Below are 12,076 nucleotides of genomic sequence, written 5' to 3'. Positions count from 1 at the left end.
TCTGATATACATGCACACAAACGTGATTTAAAAAGGATGTAAAAAACATGGTTAAATTACAGATCTTGTACCTTTCTCCTCATTCAATCCCACAATTGAAAAAGGAAACAAACAAAAAAAAAGTAGGATGGGAAGGAAATGGTAGGCAGCAATGAAAAAAAGTATGAGGTGAAAAGAAAAATTACTCAAGTAGATCAACTCTTAGAATAGAATCAGAAAGCAAGAGGGTCTGGATGCCAAAATTAAAACTAAACATCAACACATCCTTTTCCTTTGGCAAGGCATGCATATCTTTGTGTTATCCAATACTGATGCAAGAAGTCAAGGTAACTTGGAGACGCTTTTTAATTTAAATTTTATTCATTTTGTATCAACATGGAAGAAACCCTAACTGCTAAAAAAAGCAAACAAAATGCTACCCTTATCCTTCAAAACGTAAAGAAAAGGGAAGCATTTCCCTTTAAGCCAGAAATTCTTAGTATCTGGCCTACTGCCAATTAAGAAAGTGAAGCAGGAGGCATTTCAACACCTACACAGTCTGTAATTTTCCAACTGCAGAAGATTTCTCTTCTATTTCTACCAAATAAGCTGCACCATAGATTTTCTTTAAATATTAAAAACTCCAGAATTATAGCGAATTATTGCTAAATGCTCAGCTGTACACATTTTTGTACTAATAAACAAATTAAAATAAATCCTGTATCTTTTCTTCAGAGTCACAATAAGCTCAGTGTTTTGAAGGCACTATTCCTTTATTAACAGTGCTAACTATAGAAGAACACAACAGAACCCTATACTTAGAAGCAATTTAGCTCAGCCTCTTTTGTGCTAGCAAAATCCACACACCATTTAAATATAAAACTTCAGGACTCATCTTCTGAGTTCATCCTATAGGAGATCCCAGTGACTTAGCAATGATGGGAATCCTCATGCAGGGAGGGAAGCTCTCGGGCCCCAATGCTCCTGTCCTCATACTTCCTTCTTCTGCAACAGCAGAGGAACTGCTTGCTGCTGGCCAGTGGTACCAGACCTGGCCTAACTGTAAGACCCCTTGTAAAGCACTTTTCAAACACTTCTCAAGCACAAGCAAAGCACTAACCTCCCCTTCTAGCCCCTGCATTTGCTTTTACTTGTTTCTTTTACCGTCATAAAATGAAGTCCACCTAATAATTGTGATGTCTTGAGACTGAAGCAAATCCTCCTAGAAACCATTTACAAACATTTGAAGGACAGAAACGTGCCTGTGAGTAGTCCCCCTGGATTTGTGAAGGGGAAATCAATCCTGCCCAGCCAACTTGACAACATGTGACTGGCTGAGATGGTGGAAGTTGTTTAACTTATTTTAGCAATGCTGCTGACATTGTTTCCCATCATATCCCCATAGATAAACTGATGAAGTACAAGCTGGACAAATGGAAAGTGATGGGGACTGAAAACTGAGTGAACTATTGAGCCTAAAGACCTGTGATTAGTGGCAAGGAAGCCAGCCACAGGTGGTTTATCTCATGGTTTACCTTACTGGGGGCAATAAAGTTTTCATTAATGACCTGGATGATGGGACAGTGTGCACCCTCAGTATACAGATGACACAAAAGCAGGAGGAGGTGTTGACAGACCAGAAGACTCTGCTGATTCAGCAAGCTGGAGAAATAATCCAACAGGGATCTGATGGTCCAGCAGCAGGAAATGCAAGTTCTGTAGCTGTGGTAGAACAGCCCCATGCACCAGTAGAGGCTGGGGCCAGCCAACTGGGAAATACCTTGGCAGGAAAGGACCTGGAGGTCCCAGTGGACACAAAACTGACCTGGAGGGAAAGGTAGCTGACAGCATCCTGGGCTGCACTCCAGAGCATCACCAGCAGCTCAAGGAACATGATTATTCTTCTCTATTCAACACAAGAATCTCAGACAGGCAGCAGTGAGTTCATCACAATATTTGTGCAGAAGCTTAGACAAAAGGGATTTTTAATCTTGAGAAGAGAAAGCTTGAGGGCCTTATTTGACATGTATAAACTCTGATGTGAGACAGTAAAGAAGACAGAGGCAGATTCTTCCCAGCAGTGCCCAGTGATAGGATGCAAAACAATGGGAACAAATTCAATACACAGGAAATTCCACTTAAACCTTAAAAAACCCACGAATTCTTCTATGTCAGAATATTCAAATATTGGAAAGAGTTGCCCACACAGGTGGTGCAGTCTTCATCCATAGGACTCAAAATCCTGAGTTCAGGACAAGACTCTGAATATATTGCCACTAACTGACACTACTTTGAGCAGGAAGATGATCTCCAGAGATCCCTTCCCACAACTGTACCATGATTTTATCCAGGGTATGTGTTGCCAATTTTGTAAACTTTCATGAAGCTCAAGGAAGACAATAAGATTTCTTATGTTAATTTTTAAAGCATTTTTAAAAACAGATTCTACAAGGTAAGAACAAAGAAAAATTTTTAAAAGTCCCTGGGTGCTGAATTAGAAACACTTCTATCAGGAAATGGATGGAAGGACTACAACTCCTTCTGCAGCATGAAGAATGCAGATTAGTCACTGAAAGTACTGCAAGACAATATTATCACAAAGGATTTTGAAAAAGAAAAGACAGATTTACATTTCTCTCTCCTTCATTCACACTAGCCTACAAAACACAATGGTAGGAGCAGAAAACAGTCCTGTAAAGAAGACTGAGGTACAATGTTTATCCAAGCTCTAACTGAAGCTCTGTTTGTGTAGAGGTTTTCTTTCACACTCTGGCTAACTGCAGCAGTTTGGCAAAAATGATTTGTTAAATAGCCATTGTTGAATCAACCACTCAAGCCTGTGCTCTGTGTAAATGGAAGTTCTGATGAGTGGCTGCAAGGAATTACAGTGTTAACTCAACACCCCTTAAGTGACACTATTTTCAGTGCAAGATTCTATAACATTCTATGTTGGTCCAAATCTGAATTTGTTGAAGACAGAAGTAAAAATTTAGCAACTTCAATGAGTGAGGGATTAGAACACCACAATTAAAAAAAAAGATTAAAGTATTCAGTAACTAACTGGGTATTAGGAAAATGAAATTCACAAACACTCAAACTTGAAAAAGAGTGTCCATGGTTGTGGGAATCTTTGGACACATTCATAACTCATCTGGACAATGTCTTGAGCAACATGAGCTAACATCTAACATCATCAGACTTGGAATTTGGCTCTGCTTTAACCAGGGCATTGGACCAAATGACTTCCAGGAGTCCCCAACCACCTAAACTATTCTGTGACTGGGATTCATAAATCCTAGACTTAATTTCCTATTTGTACAAAAGCTCAGTATCTGACAGGATTTAGGCTTTTCAGAATTATTCCATTTCAATTCTCCCCCCAGGATTTCTGTTTTCCTGTGCAATCTGCAGTTGCCAAGGCAAACTCGAAAATCCAGATAAATATTTCTGTCAATAACATTAAAGTGTGTGGCTCATAAGACCTCCTTTGAGAATCATCTTTAGTTTATTGCAAAAAATCTACATGGTCTATATATTAAATAAGAAGAAACTAATAGATTTTAGTACATATCTGAAATTACACCACTACATGTGAAACTTCTGGTGTAATTGAAGTAAGAACCGAAACCCAAGATTTAGCTGTACAGTAGTTCTGTATTCCTAGCAACCTTGTTTATCAGGATAGGTTTGGTCAACTGAAATCTCTTATTTTTGTTTCCTTGCTGAATATCTGTCAAAGAGAGAAATGAAAATTTCTTACTCATAGAGATACCCCTTTTCTATTTCTGAACCAAATCAAATACATTATAATGACACAATAATTTATTTCTTCCTAATATAATCAGATCCATGAGTTTATACATTAATTTTTATGAGTAAACACTGAGCTTTTCTCCCTTGAATTTTAAGAAAAGTTTCAAGAATGTAAGTGCCTCAAAGGAACAAATTTTTCCTCTCAAATATTACCTCAATATCAACATTACAATCTCCTAGAAGATAAATGTTTCTTCTTCCTTAGAGGACTTATAACACCTATTGCATTTTGTATGGTTTCTAGGTAGAATTCGTTTTGGCATTTTTTATTTTGAGTGAATGTAAAAAGTAAAGCCAGTCTTTTTACTTCAAGATAATGCCATTTCCCATTCCTAGGTGATATAGCAAAAATGAGCTATGAGCTGGTATTATCTTTCATTCTGCCAATCTTCATTCACTGACCCAGAACTTATAATTTTCACATTCAACCAGATTTGTCATGTTCACAGCATGCACTATGTGCTATAAGAAGTCTTCTGAAAAAGTACAAGGCCTGTAATTTTTCTAAACTGAAAGTGAAAAAAAAAAATCACAGATGCTAACAGAATTCTAGAAGGGTAAATTACTTCTGTTGACCTAAATTTGTCTTATAATCTAATTTAGACACAGGATATCTTTTCATTCTCTAGTCTTATTTTTTCTATCTGTATACTTCATTCACACGGAAAGAAAACTTTAAATGACCTAATAAGTACTAAAATCTACTTAGAGTCTTCAGTTTGTGGGTCTTACCTGTGTAAAGCATTATAAACTACAGATCCCAAAGCTTGCACTTTGTTACTGTGTGTATTTCTACCATACCTTCTCAGCCTTTCTGTCTATAGCATATTCCATCTTGAATCAATTCCATATCTCTTTTTTCATAGCAAATCTAATCTAACAGTCCTAGAAGCTGATGAGAATTTTTAAAAAAAAGAAAGCTGTAGCTGTACATTTCAACCTCTCCTTTTTAAACTGACTCACAGGTCTAAAAAAATTGTTTATTTCTTCAAGATTTATTGACAGCTCTAACAGAAGCTGCCACTTCACCTCAACCCTTGCTATGAGTCTCTTCAATCATTTAAAAACAAATTATGCTATGCTAAATCCACTTGCAATTCCTCTGCATGCTATTAAGAAAAGCACATTAAAGGTTAGGAAAGCAACTGTTAACTGGTTTCTGCCTATATCTGCTTGGCTTCATAAAAAAGTGCGTTCTGTATATGCAAGAGTTGAAGACAGTGGTAAAAGCCTGAATAAGCCTAGCCTTTTAGAATCAAAGTACAAGTAGAACTTCTTACTAATCTTTAAAAAAATTCAAACTTTCTAGAATAGGCTTATAATCCCCATAACAAAAACCTACTAACAGTAGAACACAGACAAATGGTAAACAAAACATACTTTGTACATTAGTTGATCAGCCTTTTTCAAAATCACAGGGACTGGATCAAAAGAAAATGCAAATATGAAAGAATCATAGAGACCCTAAAAAAAACCTGAGTACAGAATGAAAGTACAGGGTATTAGTACAGTGACTGAATGAAAAGCCACAAGAAAATAAAAATAAAAAAGGGTAAAGAGAGGGTTTGAAGCTTTTGATCACAGCATTTTCCTCATATATAAGAAAACCATAACTAGGTATCTTACATATAGTTTATATAGATATCTATATATTGTAAGTAGATGGGCATTATATCTAATAATACAAGCTAAGCGTATGTTCTAAATTGTTAAATATAGGTGTCAAAATGTGAGCACTGAAAGATATATCTAAAATTTTAGAAACAATTTGAAGTTTTAGCTGCAGAAGTAGCTAAGGAAAAGTAGCTAGATTTCCCAGCTAGAAGTAGCTAGATTTCCCAGCCAAGGAAATCTAACTGTGAGCTCAGAATTACGTTCAACAGTTCATATTACATTTCTATCAAATTACTGCTGTTATACTCAAAGGGCCTGATGACTCAAAAGCAAAAAATAATTAGGAAATGAACATGAGCAGTGAACTTACTCCATATAAGAGCTAGATTTTAGATAAGTTAGAAGTGGAAAGCTTTGCTGGTTCACATTCTATTCACTATTCAAGGAGTATACATAGCTTCAATACTCATACTTTCAAGTAATTTGGACTCCTATTTTCAAGTATACTCATATTTTCAAGTATATTGGACAGCTCCTTCAGACTGATGCAGTTCCATGCATCAGCAATACAGCCTCAAACAGCTGACTCTGGTGCTGCTTTCTCATGTATCAAAAGCAACCATAGATCGAAGGCAGCTTTCTGAGGCAAATACACAAATAACTAAAAACTGCTTCAATTTCAAGCTGTTCCTGATTCATGTTCTGTCCAAAAAAAAAGTGCTTTACTTGCTTTATGTTCAGTTTAGAAAGTAGGATACAATTTGGCTACTTAATTAAATAGAAGAGTTAGAGTCATGTCTCTCAAACAAACGTAACATTTGTTCCATGTTGGAGTGGACAGTCAAACCAGGTAATACATTTAACATAATAAATTGAAGTAGTGACACAAATCTTTCAAATTTCCAGCTCTCTGACAGAATAATTTCAGACAGTAGATAAAAATGAGCATTTCATATACAGATAATTAATCCATATCTGCATTCTTTATAAAACCATTATCAGCACACCATCAGAATCCTCCTGCCTGCCTGTGCTGATTTGGCCTGGGGTAGAGTTAATCTCCTCTCCAGTGGCTGGTACAGGGCTGTGGTTTGGATTTGTGCTGAAGACAGGGTAGATTATAAAGAGATGTTTTTGTTATTGCTGAGCAGGGCTTACACAGAGCCAAGGCCTTTTCTGCTCCATGTTAGGGAGGAGACTGGGGGTGCATGGGAGATTGGAGGGACAGACAGCCAGAACAGGTGATCCAAACTGCCTGAAGGGACATTCCAGACCATATGGCATCATGCTCAGTATATAAAGTGGGGGGGGAAAGGAGGAAGGGGAGGATATTTAGAATGATGATGTTTCACTTTCCAAGTCACCGTTACACGCGATGGGGCCATGCTCTCCTGGAGCTGGCTGAACACCTGCCTGCCTGTGGGAAGCAGTGAGTTTGCTTTGCTTTGCTTGTGTGCATGGCTTTTGCTTTCCCTAATAAATTGATTTTATCTCAGCCCACAAGCTTTCCAGATTTTATCCTTCTGATTCTCCCCCAGTGAGTGAGTGGCTGCGTGGGGCTTGGCAGCTGTCTGGGGTTAATCCAAGACACTACTCAATTATGTTTAGGTAACTGTAGTAGTCCTAGTAACATTCCCTATCTTCAAAATCACTAAAATAATCTTAAATAGCCTTTTGCTACACTATTTTTTCCTCACATAGTCATATTAGCTTATTTCTAGTGATACAGTTATCCCAGAAAGAGTTTGACGTTCTGCAATGGAAAGAATAAACAAAAACATTTACCAGTAATTCCACCCACATTTACTAAAATTAATCCAGAACCATCTCTGAAGAAAAGAATATCTCTTTCCTTTGAATGCATATCAAATATGCTCAGCTGCATAGATCCTTCACGGCATATATGCAGTGTTAAGCACCAGAATTTCTGGCTTATGTATTTACTATGTTGATATCAATATCATTCTATGAGAGAAGAAGTAACACAGAAGAAGAAAGATTATGTTTAAAAGCATCCATTGATACAATACTATTTGTATGCCATTCCCCTGGCCTCCTCCCCGTGGTTTGTTTGTTACTGAAAAAGAACTTTAACTGATCACTCTAAGGTTTGGGACAATAAATTTTTAGTCTAAGCTCATGGTGTAGTATTAACACAATATATTATTTCCATGAACAATACTTTTGTTAGCTACGTGAAGAGGCATCCATGCAAATGGATATTGACTGGCAGAATTTGCCATACACACAGCCCACAGTGCTGAAGCTATCAGTGTTATTCTAGTGCATAAAGATCTCCAAAGTTCTATACAACTTCCATTGGGCCAACATCATCTTTACAGATGTCACAAAAACCATCTCAGTTGGTATTCACTGTGCAGTCTCCTGAAAATAACGAGCTTAAGGCAAACTCCCAGTCACAGCACAAGGGCAAAGAAAATGAAAGTGAGAAAGGGGAAGGAATAACACTTGGGAAAAATACTTCCAACATCCTTTACCAAAAAGCAGGTAAAGTGAATCATGAACGTCTCAAATGACCTATCAAGTACTAAACTCTAGTTAGAATCTTTCTCAGCTCATGGGTTTTACAGGTGTGGGACATTATACCAAATAGATCCAAAAGCTGCCATGTTCCAATTGTTCATTAAAAAAGACCAAAACCAACTTCTTCATTTAATAAGGAAGATAAGACACTGAAGAAATTTTTACTTAATGCCCCCAGAATTTGCAATAAATATGTAAGATAGAAAGATCTGTATATCAATTTTATTGATCTATCTACTCTCTAACACATCATTCTCAAATAGGTGGGATAGTTTAAGTGATCAAAGCCCAAGTGTATTTATCCACAATAAGAGTTGATTTTTACATACCAGTATGCATCTAATGATTTATTGCAAACTTATGGTGCAAGCATTTTCTTGCAATACAACAAGCACGCACGGTTCAAAAGAATTTACAAATAACCCTTAAAATACACCTAAGTTTGCTTTACATAGTGATAAAAACAAGAAGAAATAGACATACTCTTGGGTTAAAACCTGTAGTAAATAAGCAGGTTAATTTTCGGTATAATTCTTTTCTCCATTGATTTAGTGACTATCAATTGCTGCAGTTGGAAAAAAACAAAAATAAAATTGAATCTTGCCCTGAATCTAACTACAGTCTAACCAACTTCTAGTTCCCAAAATGGCAGAGAAATAGGTGTCCTAGTCCTGAGCTTTGAAATGAAATTACATAAAAGAGATCAACTGTTTATAACAGAAAAATTTTGGTGCGAGCAGCAATCAGGCAATGACTCATGTTTTGCTATTTAATATGGACATAAATCCTCCCCCTCAAAAAGCTCAGTTACAATTTCAGCAGTGAAAATGGCATATTTTCTGTTTCTCCATTTCAAGATAGGATTTTTATCTCCAAACCTGCCCAACAATATAAGCAATATTATCATACAAAAAAGTGTATTAAAGCAGACACCTTTCACATTTCTCTTTTACATACGTTTATTCTGCTAGAAACAATACAATCAACCCCTGTTTACAACAAAAATACAATTAGCATGTTTAAAGCATTTTCTTTCTGTCCCTAGTTGAGCCCTCTCAATATATGCTTGGTAACAGAAGTTACCAAGCAATTTCGCTAAGGAGGAGGGAAAAAAAAGCCAGTATATACACTTCAGAAAATCTGACCACAAGCTGGTCAGCTGCACTTCTCATGCAGCACAGACAAACAGTAAATCATCCCATTTTGCAGGGATAAACTACTGCAAGCAAAATACAATGGTATTATTGAGTGCAACATCACTTCTGCTGTGCAGCTCTGTTAATATCAATTGTGTTATCAAATGCTTTAATCCACCTGGAATCCAACTTTCCTGGTCTACTCCAACTGGTAAAGAGAAATACTTTGGAATTAAACAAGCAGCTTTGAACAGCCTTTATTTAATTGTAGCATAAACTGGTGGCTCCAGTGCTTAATGTTGTTCTTTGTTGTTCAACAATAGCCATGGAGAGGCAGCAAGGGTGGGGAGAGAGAGAAGCAAATCAATACCTACCCAAATTAATTTACTGGTTTTACTTCAAAAAATGTTGAATTTTTTCTAGAGGCATAATTGACAATTTGGACACAAAGCTACTCCAATAAACAAAAGTCTTTCAAGACTTTCTGTTTATACCTTTTCTCTTGGACTATCACATAAAACCCTGTAGAAACATATGCAATTTTATTTAAAGTTGCATTGCTTTGCCATTTAAAAAAATAAAAAAACTACATCATTCTGATTTAAGATAGACTGGAGAAAGAAAAAAAATCTTTTTTTCCCCCCAACAATCAAATAGGAGATTTAACTCTAAAAACTTATGAGAAAAATGTCCTAGGAAAAAATGCCATAACTTTGGTCTTTTTCCAAAGTTAGAAGTATTCTCTTAAACTGTATGATTCTTGAAAAATGGATAAGGACAAGAAGAATGCATAAATTGCTTTTTCTCCCTATTAGAAAGAATGTAGGACTATGTTATTTGAGACTGCAGCCTTTCTTCACCACTACACATCATATTGACTTAGCAATGTGGGTCACCTTCATTTATAGAATCTTGCAAACATTGTCAGTTTAAAAAAAATATCTGAAGTCTTACAACAAACCTCTGTTACTATACTCAGCTTGGACTCACACACACTTACAATGATGCAATTCCATTCATGCCAGTTCATCTATCCCTGCTTGCCCACTGCCTACACCTGACTTTCTTATAGTAAATTCAAAAACTAGTAGAAGAACGTGAAAGTAGGCATTACATAGAAACACTGAGGCTAAATTTACACCGTAGCATGTTTCTGTAAACAAAGCAACTGCAATTTTGGAATTATGCAATGACTAAGAAGGACTGTCTATGTACAGCCTGTTAGGAAAGGTAATATAAAAGGGATAGATGGGCAAGACATTTCCAACAACAGTTAATGAGATCAGCAAAGCAGAGCAATTACCCTTGGTCCTGCTCTGAATTGATACAACTGACAAGGAATGACTCAGCTACGCTGTACCTGAGAGTTGTACATATTCTCACAGCCCACAGTCACGTAACATGGAATAAACAAAACTGCTGCTAGAACAACTGCTACCAAGATACAGGGACACATCCCAAGCCTGATATTTTTATTTCTTAACATTAACCCCTCACAGGGTAATGTTTTGCAAAGAGAAACATGCAGAAACATTTATCTGAATGTAAAAGAAGGTAAATAGAATAATTTAAATAAGAATACCTGCATCACCAAGAGTCCATTCAAATAATAACACCGATGTGAAACATCTGGTACTTTCTGCTTGTGTAAAAGTATCAGGCAGCAGCAAAAAAGCCTCAGACAGATGTATCCAGGAGATCTAGCAAAAGTTTTCAAGCGGTTCCTTGTGTCCCTTTCTTCATTCTGTTTAATTATCACTCTTACACCAGAAAGACATTTTTCTTCCATATACAAGGGTGGATAGACCATAGGGAATTAGCATTCAAAGGCAAACATTCCATCTTGTCAAAGTTTAGTTTTCAAAGCCTGCAAAGGATACTGTTACTGTTCAGACTACAAAGACACATCCACAACCTGATCTAGGAAGGTAAAGATTCACTGAGGTGAAGGAGAGAATCAAGATGTAAGAATGCCAGTGACACATTAATTCTCAAAGGGTAAATTTCAAGAAAAACTCAGTTATGAACAATTCCCATCAATGTGCTTTTGTATTACTGGTGGTTTTTTTTAAAAAACCTTGCCTGAGGACATAACTGTCTTTGAGTAGAGATGCCAGTTCTGGCCTCAGTTTGTGAATCTGAAGTGACCTTCTTATTCAGGTACAGAGTCCTATAATTGTGTATAATGAAAACAGTTGGTTCTTTAGCTGTAATATGAGTTTTATCAGACTATGTCAATAGAAGCCCTTGCTATAGAAATCACTTCAATTTCCTGTTCTATTTGTCCTCAAGAACTAAAGAGAACTTCTCTTATACAAAAAACTGCCCCTAAAAGATTAAATAAAATGTTCCTACCAGTGTTGGAGAACTTCTCAATGAATAATGTAGACCTCTTTGAGTTTCTTAGTCTCAAGGACTGTCTACATTCCCATTCTGTCTTGGCTGTGAAAAAATTTCTGTCTAAGTGATTAAATGATCCTAGTTACGTTTCCTATGACATAAAGATTTGGGCTCCAAGGCTTGACAGAATCCAGGGTAACTCAGTGTTGGCATTTAGAGTACCAGCTGGTGGAACAAGGAAAAAAACATTAATATTACTAAAGTTAACTCTAAAAATAGCTCAATGAACCATTATACAAGTTTACCCCAGAGAGCAGGATTAATTTTAAATCTCAACAAAGCTATTTCTTGTCTTGTTCCAAATTCTTGTGTCACAGCATATCTGCAAAGGCACAGATACAGGCCCAAGACTGCAGTCCTAGTTCCTGAAATCCTAAAATTATAATCAGAATTTCACCTCAGTAAAACAACTTCACATAAAGTGTAGAGTGTAGCAATATGAACCAATATATAATGGAGTTCTATCTACCTTGCTTTGCAGAGATTCAGAAAAGCTTTTAAACAGCCCTGAAGCAAAAATACAGGGTATATCAGCACTAAGAGCCACTCTTCTGAAGAGCCTCAAGAGTACTCAGATTTTTTGGGAGATG

The 12,076-nt window shown here is 36.6% G+C and overlaps 1 protein-coding gene across 2 annotated transcripts in view; it reads right to left on the bottom strand.

Moving 5' to 3' along the window:
• PPP4R4 (protein phosphatase 4 regulatory subunit 4) overlaps positions 1 to 12,076 on the bottom strand; it is a 58,310-nt gene that overhangs the window by 36,768 nt on the left and 9,466 nt on the right. The window lies entirely within an intron of this gene.

The sequence above is a fragment of the Geospiza fortis genome, unplaced genomic scaffold, assembly GCF_000277835.1.
Source record: "Geospiza fortis unplaced genomic scaffold, GeoFor_1.0 scaffold23, whole genome shotgun sequence".
Lineage (NCBI taxonomy): Eukaryota > Metazoa > Chordata > Aves > Passeriformes > Thraupidae > Geospiza > Geospiza fortis.
The sequence above is the reverse complement of the archived record's forward strand: the minus strand, read 5'-3'. Positions and strand labels throughout refer to the sequence as shown.